We start from the raw sequence: 14,566 nt of genomic DNA, 5'->3' as shown, positions 1-14,566 counted from the left end.
GTATAGACCATAGCCAACCAGCCCATGCTTGTAAAACTCAAAACACAGTGTCCAACATTAGATGTGATTCCATAATTGGACAACATTTGCTGAATAATCCTCAGTACAAGAAAAATTGTGCTGACAACTAATTTAAGGTTGTCAGTCAAGCTCGCAGTGTGATGCATTTGTGTGAACTGGAAGCGACATATATTAATACACAGGTTCCTGTTCTTTGAACATAAGAACATAAGAACATAAGAACTAGGAGCAGGAGTAGGCCATCTGGCTCCTCGAGCCTGCTCCGCTATTCAATTAGATCATGGCTGATCTTTTGTGGACTCAGCTCCACTTTCCGGCCCGAACACCATAACCCTTAATCCCTTTATTCTTCAAAAAACTAACTATCTTTACCTTAAAAACATGTAATGAAGGAGCCTCAACTGCTTCACTGGGCAAGGAATTCCATAGTTTCACAACCCTTTGGGTGAAGAAGTTCCTCCTAAACTCAGTCCTAAATCTACTTCCCCTTATTTTGAGGCCATGTCCCCTAGTTCTGCTATCACCCGCCAGTGGAAACAACCTGCCCGCATCTATCCTATCTATTCCCTTCATAATTTTAAATGTTTCTATAAGATCCCCCCTCATGCTTCTAAATTCCAACGAGTACAGTCCCAGTCTACTCAACCTCTCCTCATAATCCAACCCCTTCAGCTCTGGGATTAACCTCCTCTGCACACCCTCCAGCGCCAGTACGTCCTTTCTCAAGTAAGGAGACCAAAACTGAACACAATACTCCAGGTGTGGCCGCACTAACACCTTATACAATTGCAACATAACCTCCCTAGTCTTAAACTCCATCCTTCTAGCAATGAAGGACAAAATTCCATTTGCCGTCTTAATCACCTGTTGCACTTGTAAAACCAACCTTCTGTGACTCATGCACTAGCACACCCAAGTCTCTCTGAACAGCGGCATGCTTTAATATTTTATCGTTTAAATAATAATCCCGTTTGCTGACAGAAAGAGCATGTACATGCATTGTGCCTGTTGAGGCATTGCCATGGAGAACGCACCAGTTGATGGTGACTGATAGTTAACTGCCAACTTTGTCTCCCGTTTCTAGATTCCCCAACCAAGGAAAACATCCTTCCTGCATTTAGTCTGTCCGGCCCTATTAGTATTTTATTTGTTTCAATCGGATCTCCTCACATCCTTCTAAGCTCTCGTGAATAGAGGCTCAGTTCAACCAATCTCTCCTCCTAGGACAGTCCTACCAACCCCAGTATCAGCCTAGTGAACCTCCGCTGCTCTTCCTCTATGGCTAGAATCATCCTTTCTCAGGTAGGGAGACTTAAGTCCCATTAATAGAGGGCTGGTTTATGCAGTGTGTTGTTACTTTCTGATCTCTCTGATGAGGAAGCGTGTGGGATGCATTATTTCTGCAATGAATCGGTCTCTGTTAATTTAAATATTTTTTAGTGTGAACAGAATTGCACTAAGCCTTTCAAAGCAAATAGGTGTCTCCCTAGTTGCAGAACAGTAGCACAGTGGTTAGCACAGTTCGCAGCTCCAGGGGCCCAGGTTCGATTCCCGGATTGGGTCACTGTGCGGAGTCTGCATTTTCTCCCCGTGTGTGCGTGGGTTTCCTCCGGGTGCTCCGGTTTCCTCCCACAATCCAAAGATGTGCAGGTTAGGTGGATTGGCCGTGCTAAATTGCCCTTTGTGCCCAAACGGTTGGGTGGGGTCACTGGGTTACTGGGATAGGGTGGAGGTGTGGGCTTGGGTAGGGTGCTCTTTCCAAGGGCCGGCGCAGACTCGATGGGCCGAATGGCCTCCTTCTGCACTGTAAGGTCTCCAATCCAAGCACGGAAATCTGATTTTAATTTGTGCGACTTGGTTCTAAAGTGGACCAATGACTGAAGCGATGAATGACCATCAGTCCACCAAAGAGATATTCTCGGGATCAGGAAACTGATACACATTACAAATCGGAACATCCGGCATCCTTCAGATACATGGGGACAATTCGGGAGTCTCTTTATATTTAGGTGATACCCTAGTCAGAGGATGTAACTTCACGGTCTATATTTTCACATTATTTCCGCGCCCAAGAGACGCAGCAGTGACAATTGAGACAGTTATCTTAGACTCGGAGAGGAAATGAATGACAAATCCGGCTAACCAATTCAATTTGCGGAGTATGCAGAGTCTGTTTCTGATCATCTCAGGCATTTCATTTAACTCCTACAAGACTGGTGCTTCTGACTAACACCATTGATTCCTCTTAAACGTCCAAAGTGCTAATTTTGTACAAATTGATGCCAACGTTGAAGTATCCATTTGGCCCAGTCCCAGAATAAGTGTATCAGCACGAGACTTCAGTCAGATGTTTATTTTAACTCGTTCACGAGATATGGGCGTCGCTGGCTAGGCCAACATTTATTGCCCATCCCTAATTGCCCTTGAGAAGGTGGTGGTGAGCTGCCTTCTTGAACCATTGGTAGTTTGGACTTACAAAGATTTATAAAGCAAACAACCCAACTTCAAAGACAGTACTTTAAGCTAAAAATGGAGCACCAGAATCCAATTTTGAGGTTGTCACAGTTCCTTCATGTTGAAATTTTAATCCTGGGTACACCATGATGTGGAGATAATAAGAAACAAGAACTAGGAGCTGGAGTCGGCCACCTGGCCCCTCGAGCCTGCTCCGCCCTTCAATGAGATCATGGCTGATCTTTTGTGGACTCAGCTCCACTTTCCGGCCCGAACACCATAACCCTTAATCCCTCTATTCTTCAAAAAACTATCTATCTTTATCTTACATGCCGGTGTTGGACTGGGGTGGGCACAGTGAGAAGTCTTACAACATCAAATTAAAGTCTAACAGGTTTATTTGGAATCACTAGCTTTCGGAGCGTAGCTCCCTCATCAGGTGAGTGAAGAGGTAGGTTACACAAACACAGCATATAGAGACAAAGACAATGATACAAGATTTCTCCCTGTGTGTGCGTGGGTTTCCTCCGGGTGCTCTGGTTTCCTTCCACAGTTCAAAGATGTGCAGGTTAGGTGGATTGGCCATGATCAATTGCCCCTTAGTATTCAAAAAGGTTGGGTGGGATTACTGGATTACGGGGATAGGGTGGAGGTGTGGACTTAAATAGAGTGCTCTTGCCAAGGGCTGGTGCAGGCCTGATGGGCCTGATGATCTCTATGATTCTCCCATCTTCAGTCTACCCCTTAAGTGTATTTTGACCAAATGAATTGTTCTTGTTTCTCCGTGAATACTGTCAACTAGAACCTCTTCCTTCAAAATGCCTTCAGGACAACAAATATCCTTATTTCAAAACATTAGGAACAGACTCACTCCTGTATCTCGTAAAATTTTAATTTCTTTCCCAATCCCATTTTTTTACTCATGGAAAGTGTTATGGGCCAGAGTTTAGAGAACCCCAAAGTGCATCATGCAGTTCATCTGACCCACAACTTTTACTAGATTGTGGTACGGGGAGCACACGGCCCACTCTACAGGGGTGGTACAGCAGAAACGGAAAAGTATTTTTCAAAGCAAAACAATGTTTATTCTCTGAACTCAAGTTAACCTTTTTAAAACATACAGTGAACATGTTAGCAACCATTAATTCAAATACAACCCCCAAAGAATACAACACTAAGTAATCCTTAAACTGTCCTTTTAACATCCATAAGACTTTAAAAAAAACCTTTAACAGAAGCACATCAGGTTAAAGTCACTACTGAAATGAAATGAAATGAAAATCGCTTATTGTCATGAGTAGGCTTCAAATGAAGTTACTGTGAAAAGCCCCTAGTCGCCACATTCCGGCGCCTGTTCGGGGAGGCAGTTATTAGTTTTAAATCACCAAAGGATCGATTTACAGTCTTTAGATTACAGAGAGAGACTCTAATACACTTTCTGGCTGTGACTGCAGCTATCCAGCTCTGAAAACGAAACTAAAACACACCCTGCAGCAAACAGCCTAAAACAAAAGTAAAAAGCTGACAGACAGCCTAGCTCCACCCACTCTCTGACATCACTACAGTAATAAACACTCATTTCTTAAAGGTACTCTCACTACAGATATTTATATACACACTCATTTATAAACACCTATTTCCTAAAGGTACTCTCACGTGACAAAAGATTTCCCTTCAGATACAAAATTCCTAAACACATCAGCCACTTGCTGGTCACTCTGCCTGTGGACAATATGTGCACAGATTATCATCCCTATTCTTTGGTCTTCTCTGTATATAAAGCCTATCAGCTTCTCTTGTTCTCCAGTCTTGAATTTAATAGTTCCTTTCTTAAGATTTATAACTCCAACCGGTTCTCCATTTAACCCCCAGCATGATGATTTGATGTGGCCCACTTTATTACAACAAAGCATCTAACTTTCCTCATATCGCTCATTCCCTCAGAACCATCTTCTTTTATGTTGAGGTGAAGTCTCCTTGGAATTTTCAAACATTCCCTCTTTTGCTTGACTGTCTTTTCTCGCACCTTCCCATTTTCTATCTTTCTCAGATTTAAAATGAAATGAAAATCGCTTATTGTCACAAGTAGGCTTCAAATGAAGTTACTGCGAAAAGCCCATAGTTGCCACATTCCAGTGCCTGTTCGGGGAGGCTGGTACGGGAATTGAACCCGCACAGCTGGCCTGCCTTTGTCTGCTTTTAAAGCCAGTGATTTAGCCCTGTGCTAAACCAGCCCCAGAGGGTCAAAAAAAGTCTTTGACCTATGAACCAACTCATAGTCGTCAGCAAGCCCTGTGACTTGTCTTGCAGTTTTAACACTTTGTTCCTCCACATGAGCTCTTATCACTTCAGGTAATGAATCTTTCAATTCTTCCAACAAATTTACTTCTCTGAGGGCCCCAGAGGTTTTCTCTGCTTTTATTGCTCTCACCCACCCATCAAAAATACTTTGTTTAACCCTTTCAAACTCAATGTAAATCTGTCCAGGCTATTTTCTTACATTTCAAACTTTTGTCTGTAAACCTCTGGTAGTAACTCATAGGCACTCAATATGGCTTTCTTCACTGTATCGTACTCCCAGACCTATCCTCTGACAAAGACACCGCGACTTCACAATGCCCTACCCCCAAGTTTACTCTGTAAGAGCAGTGTCCGAATATCTTGCGACCTTTGCATTTGGCTGGCTGTTTTCTCAAAGGAATTTTAAAATGTCTTTACGTCCTTTTTGTCAACTTTCAAATTTCAGAAGCTCCCACACAGATCTGAGCATCTGTCCACGGTGTTCCTCTTCAGGATTACTTCCTTCCTCCACCTGCTCTGGTCTCTCTTTTCTCCCACAATTGAAGTTGAACACCTCTCTTCTTTTCCCTCCCCGCCCTTGCTAAATCCTGGATTTCCAATTCCCTTTGAAACGCTATCTCTTTTTCTCTTTTGTTATGCCTTTCCTGCATTTCTAATATCTTCATTTCTAGTTGTGCTTGAACTTTAACTAATTCAATATCCTCACTTTCCGACGTATTTGGTCTGCCTGGCAACCCTTGTACATTTAAATGTGTTGCTATTTCTTCAATTACTTCGGCTTTCTGAATCCCAATAGGTAATACTAATTGTAAATATTCGTCAATTCCGTTAATTTAGTTTTAGGTACACTTTTCAAACTTTTCAAGGTTACATTGCCTACTTCCCAAACAAGTCTTTAACTCACGCACTTCCTCACTTGGTTCCACGCTTTCCTCACTCTCGCTATGTTTGAAAAGTCCCGACACCCAAGGAATTTAAAATCCCGGCCAGGAGCCCCCAATTCTTGTTTCACCTGAGGAAGGAGCAGTGCTCCGAAAGCTAGTGTTTGAAACAGACCTGTTGGACTTTAACCTGGTGTTGTAAGACTTCTTACTGTGCTCACCCCAGTCCAACGCCGGCATCTCCACATCTTGTAACGAAACACACTGATGTTAAATGCAAAGGTCCCCCAAAACCGAGAAAGGTAACTTGGAACGCCGGTTCATAATGGTGTACTTTTTTTTTTCTTGTGTGATATGAGGAACGGGGTAAAATCCAGTGAGGAATAATCCAGTCATTGTGGGAACAATTAATTTAAAAATTGCCTTAAAAGAAAGGCAAAACACACAGAACAAGAATACGCAATGACAAACAATGGTAAGACCTGAGGGAGTGGGAGTTGGTATTTGCACTGTGTTAATATTTTCCTTGTTATACATTGTTGATTTTGTTGTTGTTACAATGCCAAAGAAATACCTCAATAAAATGTTTATTTAAAAAAAAGAATTTGCAATGACGCTTAAGTAAACGGTGACTATGCACACATATTTTTACACAAAACTAACCCTTGGTCCCCAAACCTATGTTAACCTCTGAGACACCCCTTTTCTCAAATCGCATCCAATATTAAGTAACTTAATGGGATAAATCCAGCAAATAATTACCACAAGCAGGTTTAGGTGGCCATGTCTGGGAAAGGCAGGAAATGGCTGCACCTTTCAGAAGGTTCTGGGTGCGACCTAACGGAAAAGTTTCTATCATTTGTGGTGGGTTTTTTTGGGAGTTTCCCGCTGGCTTTGCCGGAGAGTTCCACACTGCTGTCTAACCACGCTTTGTCACTTTTTGGGGCCCTGGGGAGTTGAGCCCCATTATTTTAATCACTGGGGTGTTGAACTTGTTGATCAGATCGGCACCTCAGAGATCGGGCCGCCATTTTGAAAGGGTGCCCCGATCTCTAAGTGAGCGTGTGGGACCCCACACCCATGGGTAATGTCACTCCTTGGACATATGGGCATTACCACCCCCCCTCCCCCCCCAAGAGGTGCCAACCCGCTATGGTGTTCCTGAGTCCTCTGTGGGGGGCCTCCTCTTCAGGCCCCCCACACCCTCTTACAGGGCTTCCACCCGTCAACCCTCCCCAACCTCCCAGAGGCCCCTTATTACCTGCCCTGCAAACCCCACCCTTCATAACCCCACTCCACCTTCCTTTCATGGGCATGGGCCCCCTCAGGCCCTGACCCATGGCTGTGCCACCCTGGCATCTGGGCGACCTTGCATTGCCGCCCGGGCAGTACTCCTCCCGGCTTTGCAGTGCCACCTGGGCACCTTGGCAGTGCCAGTGTCAAGCGGCCAACCTGACAGTGCCAAGGTGCCCACGTTCGAAGGGGAGGGCCAGGGAGCCACACTGCCCTGTCCCTGCCCACCCAGGGGACCTTGATGGCCTGTGAGACCCCCAGGGTGCCATTCTGCCTGGTCCACGTTTGTGTGGACCAGTACCGAATGGCGCCCAGCTGGGGCCTCTCTGGGGGGACTAGTAGATCCGGGGGGGGGGGGGGGGTCAGTAGATTCCGGTTGAGCTTGCTTTAAGCAGGTCTTGCCCCTTAAAGGGGCTGCGCTACCACCGAAAATACACCGCGGGCGGATATTTCACAGTCCCGTCTTGATGGGGGCGGGACTGGAAAATACGTCAAGCTGTTCAAATCTCTATGGCCTTCAGCTCGACCGGACGAGGAAGGAGGGCCTGTAAAATTCCACCCCATGATCTGGAACGTTCCGCCTCAAGGGGTGATGAAATCATACCCAATTTCCAAAAGGGAATCGGACACATGCTTTGAAACATCTGCAGAACTATGAGGAAAGAGCGTGGGCGCGAAAGTAAATGAATCGCTCTTTCAAAGAGCAAGGGAAAAGAACGATGGGCAAATGGCCTCCTGTGTCACGAGATTCTATGATTGTAAATACAACAGGTGATCCTCTCGTGATCTGAAGAAACTTGAATCACTTGAGAATGAGGGGACACTGAACATGACCATCATTGAGAGGCCATGGTGGGGGGAGGGGGGGGGGGCAAAGGTGCAGGAAAAAGGAAGGGTGGGTACACTGAGGAAGTGGAGGAACATACAAAGGGGGTGATGGAACAGACTGAGGGTTTTCCTGGTGGAATAAACAGAAGGTTCCAGGGTAACTGACGGAATGGAGGAACAGAAAGAGGAGGCGGGAAAATGCATAGAGCAGTCACACGATGGAGCAGGGGGAATGATGCACGAGCAATCACGGCTGAAGCGAGATTGTAGTCCAGTTGAAGGCTTTAACGAACAAGTAGTTACCCCAGGAGCTCCGGTACAGAATGACTGCTGTGGGTGAAACACAGACCCTTATGCTCCGCCTGCTGGGCGGAACCAGCAGGCAGGTTCTACCACTCATACTACAGTATAAGGTACATCCCACCTAGGTACCGCGATACCCCTAATATAGCCTGCCACAGGGACTCTGCAGAGGAGGGGGGCGGACACAGGAAGGGGCCAATGGAACATACTAAAGGGAGTGGAAAATACACATAGGGGCAGGAGAACATAAAGAGGATAGGAGCATGCAAAACAAATGGGGAACACACAGGGGGAAGGGGAAAACACAGGGCGGGGGGGGCAGTAGTTCACCCAGGTGGGGTGGGCAAGACAGGGATGGGGCAGTGTCTGACATGGATAGAACTGTGAAAGACCAAATAAGGTCCAGGGAAACTGCCCTGAACAGCTTCCGATGTCATTGCCTTGTTGATTTCTGTAGCACTAAGCCTTGCTGCTCCATGGTGTCGACAAATAATAGCCCTTCGTCACCTAGCAACAGAAAGCTATTAAGTAAAAAGTACAGATTTTTTTTTGCTACCGTGCTGCAAATTATAGCTCATGCAACGAAGAGAGAATTTTACCCGCATCGAGCAGTCCAGAACTAAAGAAACAAAACCTCGCGTTCGCACGTCAACGAGTATTTTAGAAATGTGGTCACTGTTGTAATGCGGGAAGTGTGGCAATTTGCACACAGGAAGATCCCACAAACAGCGAGGAAGAAATCTTATGGTCACCATGGGCACGATCTAACTAAAAAAAGGGAATCTTATCAAGGAGGGGTTTGTTTGGTGCCCCCAGAGGGGATTGCACCCTCCCCCCTCCCTCCCCACCCCATCCCACCGAGGCCGTATCCCACATCATTTCCAGCACTGGGCAGTTCTTACGAGTGGATATCCTCACTTTGGGATGGCGTCCCTATCTCCCGCCCCTCCAAGGCAACCCACAGACTTCCCCAAAGCCCCAGCTCAACTGTTTGGGGGAGGGGGGGGGGGGGGGTCCTTGGGCATCCCACCTCACACAGGCAGAACACTCCAGCCCGGGTAGTGCCAGGATGGCACCCGGGTGGCACTGCCAGTGTGCCCATGTTACACTGCCAGGGTTCAGTGGATGGTGCCAGGCAGCCACTAGCAGTGCCAGGGTGCCTCCCTGCCTGGAGCCCGACTACCCAGAGGCCTCCGATCACCTGGGGGACTCCACCAAAGTACCGTTCCATTTGTGAGGCCCAGTAGTGAACGACAACCGGCTGGGGTCTCCTCAGCAAGGCTGGTAGACAGGAGGCCTTTGCACTGACCCTTTGAAAGGGCACTCTGCCCATGCCCACCCTTCCCTATCTCCGTAACCCCATAACCTAACCTGCTCATTGCTGGACACTAAGGGGCAATTTATCACGGCCAATCCCCCTAACCCGCACATCTTTGGACTGTGGGAGGAAACCGGAGCACCCGGAGGAAACCCACGCAGACACGGGGAGAACATACAAACTCCACGCAGTCAGTCACCGCAGGCTGGAATTGAACCCGGGCACTGTGCTAACCACTGTGCCACCAGGCAGCCATTAGATCTGGCGCACGCTGGGCTAAGTGGGTTCTTAAACTCACTTAGCCATGTGCAACTGGATCCCGCCCATTGTGGGAAGTCAGGAATACCGGGTGAAGCTTCTCCTGGGATCTAATAATAATAATAATCGCTTATTGTCACAAGTAGGCTTCAATTAAGTTACTGTGGAAAGCCCCTAGTCGCCACATTCCGGTGCCTCTTCAGGGAGACCGGTACGGGAATTGAACCCGCGCTTTTGGCGGTGTTCCGCATTGCAAGTCAGCTATTTAGCCCACTGTGCTAAACCAGCCCCAGTACCGGCCACGTCTCGCTCCAGTCCACATAAATACTGACTGGGAAAACTCAACTGGTCCTCTTTGAATAGTGCCATCCTATGTCCACAGTGATTGCAAGAAAGGGGCCTTGCTTTAGTGCCTTATCCAACAGATGGCACCTCCAACTATGCCACTCTCCCTCAGTATTGCACCGGGAGCGTGGGTCTTGATTTTGTGCTCAAACCACCTAAGTAGGACGTGAACTCACAAATCTTGACTCAGTGATAACACTAAGCCATAGCTGGCACATTACACGATGGTTAGCACTGCTGCCTCACAGCGCCAGGGATCCGGGTTCAATTCCCGGCTTGGGTCACTGTCTGTGTGGAGTCTGCACGTTCTCCCCGTGTCTGCGTGGGTTTCCTCCGGGTGCTCCGGTTTCCTCCCACAGTCCAAAGACGTGCAGGTTAGGTGGATTGGCCGTGATAAAATTGCCTTAGTGTCCAGGATGTACAGGTTGAATGGTGTCACAGGGACAGTCAGGACGGATGGGCCTGGGTAGGGTGCTTCTTCGGAGGGTTGGTGCAGACTCGATGGGCCTCCTTCTGCACTGTGGCGATTCTGTGATTCTGCAACAATAAAGATCAGTTTTGGATTAGACCTTGTGCACTGTCACACAAATTCAGGAGATAGAGGAAGAAGCGTCAAGAGCAGACTGGTTGAGCAAGAGGAATCTCCTGCTTTGATCCCACCTTTTGGAAGTGACGTTAAACCAAGGCCCCATCCACCCTGCCGTGGGTGTAAAAAAAAGACCCCATGGCATTGTTCCAATGGCGAATAGGGGAGATCCCTCCCCTCAGTGTCTCGGATGTCTTATCTCCCTCGACTGAACATTGCTGTTTGTGCCAACCTGCGGTGTGCAGATTGGCTGTCAGTGACCACCGCTCAAAGGTAATCCATTGGCTGCCAAGTGCTTTGGGCGCTTCCAGACGCTGCGCAAGGCACTATAAAAATGCAATGTATTCCCTACTCTCAGTTCAGCAGCTGCCATGTCAGCTGTGAAATGGAAACAGATGTGGGCTGGAGACCCTCAAACATGAAATGAAATGAAATGCAAATCGCTTATTGTCACGAACAGGCTTCAATGAAGTTACTGTGAAAAGCCCCTAGTCGCCACATTCCGGCGCCTGTCCGGGGAGGCTGGTACGGGAATCGAACCGTGCTGCTGGCCTGCTTGGTCTGCTTTAAAAGCCAGCGATTTAGCCCAGTGAGCTAAACCAGCCCCTCGCATCCCACTCGCACTGCGACTATTATTGATGCCAGTTGACGTTGCTTCCGCCAGTTTGTGTTTGATGAAAGCCCAGAATGGCCTCAACGGATGAGGTCGAGAAGACAAGTTCCACTTTGCATGTAACACCTCTGCATTGCTACACAACGTGTGTGACTTCCACGCATTTGCCACACACTGAGCAACGTAAAAGAACGTTAATACTACATTAATGCAAGTGAGGGAAAGAAATTTAGTTTCTGTAAAAGAAATAACCTGTTACGGTCACTGAGCGCTTTGAACAAGAAAGCCAAATCGTGTTGCTCCTGTTAAAGGTTGATTATGAAGAGCAGATTCCTCCAACAGCCACCCGCTGCAGCTGGTAAATCCCTCGCTGTGTAACTGCTGTAATTATAGACGATGAACTCAGCCCTACTCACAGCGCTTACAACAAAAGCAACCAGGCTGCAGAACCATGCCGAAAGTCCTTTTATGATCACTAGGGGCTTCCTACCGACCCGGGAGCAAAGGATTCTTTTTATTTTTGGTAACAGGAAGTTTCCGAGGATTTCTCTGCTGGCAGCAGTTCATTCACAGAAAGGCAAATCTTGCCACGTTCCCAGTTAACGCAGGGAAACATTTCTCGGACTTAACATCGCTGGTTAAGAGGATTTACTCTTTGTGACTTTGTAACTCCTTGTCCCTTCTGCTCATTCGGAAAATAAAGTGAAGGGCCCGTAATTTTTTACGGGATGTAACGCTCGGCCAGCATTTATTGGCCATCCCTAATTGCCCTTCAGAAGATGGTGGTTCTATAATCGGGAAGGAGCAAAGGAAAGGTCAAAGTGGCGAAAGTGATGGACGTCCCTGGGCTGCACAAATTGCAAAATAAATTGGGGATTGCAGCAAGTGCTTATTCGCAAATCTTCCCAACTCAATTTTCATCGGAGCTTTCTCACTTATCTGTTGTGTCACATCGATCAGGCCCCAAAGGGTTGGGCCTGAATTTGTTTGAATTGTTGAGAAACCGTGGGCGAGATTCTCCGTTTATTACTGCCGACGAAATCGCGAAAGACGATTGGGCGGAGAATAGGTCCCCACGGCAAAATCACGGGCGGGCGCTGATTTGACACCAAGTCGTGATTCTCTGTCACCTCGACGGTGGCACTAATGCAGACCGGAATGCTTGTACAGTAGACACCGTTTGCACCTCATTAGTGGGCCTGACCCCGGTATTCTCCGGGGCCTCTGCCGTGCTCTGCCTCCGATGTGCCGAGTTCCCGATGGGTCGGTTCACTTGTGCTTCTAAAAATCATTAAACCGACGTGGCGGCTGCTGAGGGAGGGGGTACAGAAAGAGTACAACATCGCCATAGTTGGCTGACAGTTGTGCCGCTGGCCGGTGAGAGGGTGGGGGGGGGGGGGAGTGGGTGGTCAGGAGGTGGGCTACGGGGTGGACGGTAAATGAACTCTATTGCCGCAGCCGGCAAGGTAGTCTTGCAGCTAGGCACACTGCTAACAGCTCACCGTGAACTCAGGGCCATGGGCCAGGGGTTATGAGGAGAAGGCAGGAGAATGGGGATGGAAATGCAGAGCAGACTCGATGGACCGAGTGGCCTGATTCTGCTCCTATGTCTTATGGGTCGTATAGGTGTCTCCACAGGCCACTCCCCTAGGTGTTGTTTCGCCCCCAGCTGACCCATCAGCTGTATGGGCGCGCTCCAGCGCAACCCGTGCCATCTTGTTGGCTGGGATGAGTGTGTGTTGGGATTGTAATGTGGCTGCAGCTTGTCGGCATCCTGAGTGTCAATCACGGACCTGGCGAATCCCGCATCATTTTTCATTGGAATCGATTGTGTTCCACATGGTGCATCCGGTGCGAGCCCAAAAACAGTAGCAGAATCGGTCCAGGTGCGACACGTTTTACTGTCGTGAAAATCCACGAATTCTGCCTTGGCGTCTGCACAGTCTCAGAAACGGAAAGTCCTGGCCCATATCTTCAGGAACTATTTTTGATTTTCAAATTTGGGAGGGCATTGCATTATTTGGACCTTTAGGAACTGACCTGGGTCTCTTTTTGAATAAAGATCTTGGACTGTGAGCAAACATATCTTTACCAAGAATCTATATGACTACAGCTAAATGGCCAACATGGCACTTGAGGAGGACAGCTATCTGCTTATTCGAACTGTAATTAATTTAGTGACGGGGAGTGGGGGAACTGTTTTAAAAGCCAAGGCCCTGGTGGTTTACCGGAAATCACCTGACGAAGATGGGTTTTATGCTTTGAACTAGATTTTTTGAACTCAATTGGGAATAAACCAGGAATGGGAAAGCTGCCCAACTCCCGCTGTCCTCGCCTTCCCTGAAATACAGTGTGGTTATCAGTATCCAGCTGGGAATATCATCACAGTGGAACGTGTCTGTGTTTGGAAATCTGAGAGGGAGATCCCAAGGATTGATCCTGCTCTGTTCTTCTCCATGACAAATGTCCATTGGTGAGAACCTGCAGACATCTACTGGAACTAGCGATCCTTCTTAAGGCAAGGGAGCACCAGATCGACAGCATTGAAACCCTGCAAACTTTATCCTTTTCATAAAGGTTTTCCTTAACCGGAAATCGCTATTGTCCGTTGTGTGTGTGCGTGTGTGCGTGCACTTGGTTATTTTTTTTTATATCTATAAATTTAGAGTACCCAATTATTTTTTTCCAATTAAGGGGCATTTAGCGTGGCCAATCCACCTAGCCTGCACATCTTTGCGTTGTGGGGGTGAAACCCACGCAGACACGGGGAGAATGTGCAAACTCCACACGGATAATGACCCAGAGCTGGGATCGAACCTGGAACCTCGGCGGCGTGAGGTTGCAGGGCTAACCCACTGCGCCACCCTGCTGCCCCGCCATCGGGTATTTTTAAAGGGATAGATAGTTACACTTCCAAATTACAATCTGTGTGAACTAGTTCTTGCAACTTGTTTTGAAAAAATAAGTTCCATTTTATAATAAATTAATCACTTCGAATTTATTGAAAGAAGTTTTTCTTATTCTGGGTCTAACAGTAACGAAGGTAAAGAAGTGGCCATTTTGGCAAGTGAATTAAACGTTTACACTAATGGAGGAGCAGTGGGGCGAGATAAACTGTGTGCTCCTACCATCCTAGTGCAGAATTGACAATGCATTAGGACACCCGTCGGACATCCTTCATGAGCATTTTAATCCAACTGTCAGAAATCGAAAGTGAAAAAGTGGTGCGGTCAGAGGGGTTTGCCTGCCCCATTCTCTGTACTGTAGTTCAGTCTCCAATGAATCCTTTCCCAACTCTAAGGCCTTGGGCAATTCCACTTCGATTTGGATTATTCTACACTGGTCTGTGCAGTCAACTATTTGGA

This window comes from Scyliorhinus canicula, chromosome 23, assembly GCF_902713615.1.
Source record: "Scyliorhinus canicula chromosome 23, sScyCan1.1, whole genome shotgun sequence".
Classification (NCBI taxonomy): domain Eukaryota; kingdom Metazoa; phylum Chordata; class Chondrichthyes; order Carcharhiniformes; family Scyliorhinidae; genus Scyliorhinus; species Scyliorhinus canicula.
The sequence above is the reverse complement of the archived record's forward strand: the minus strand, read 5'-3'. Positions refer to the sequence as shown.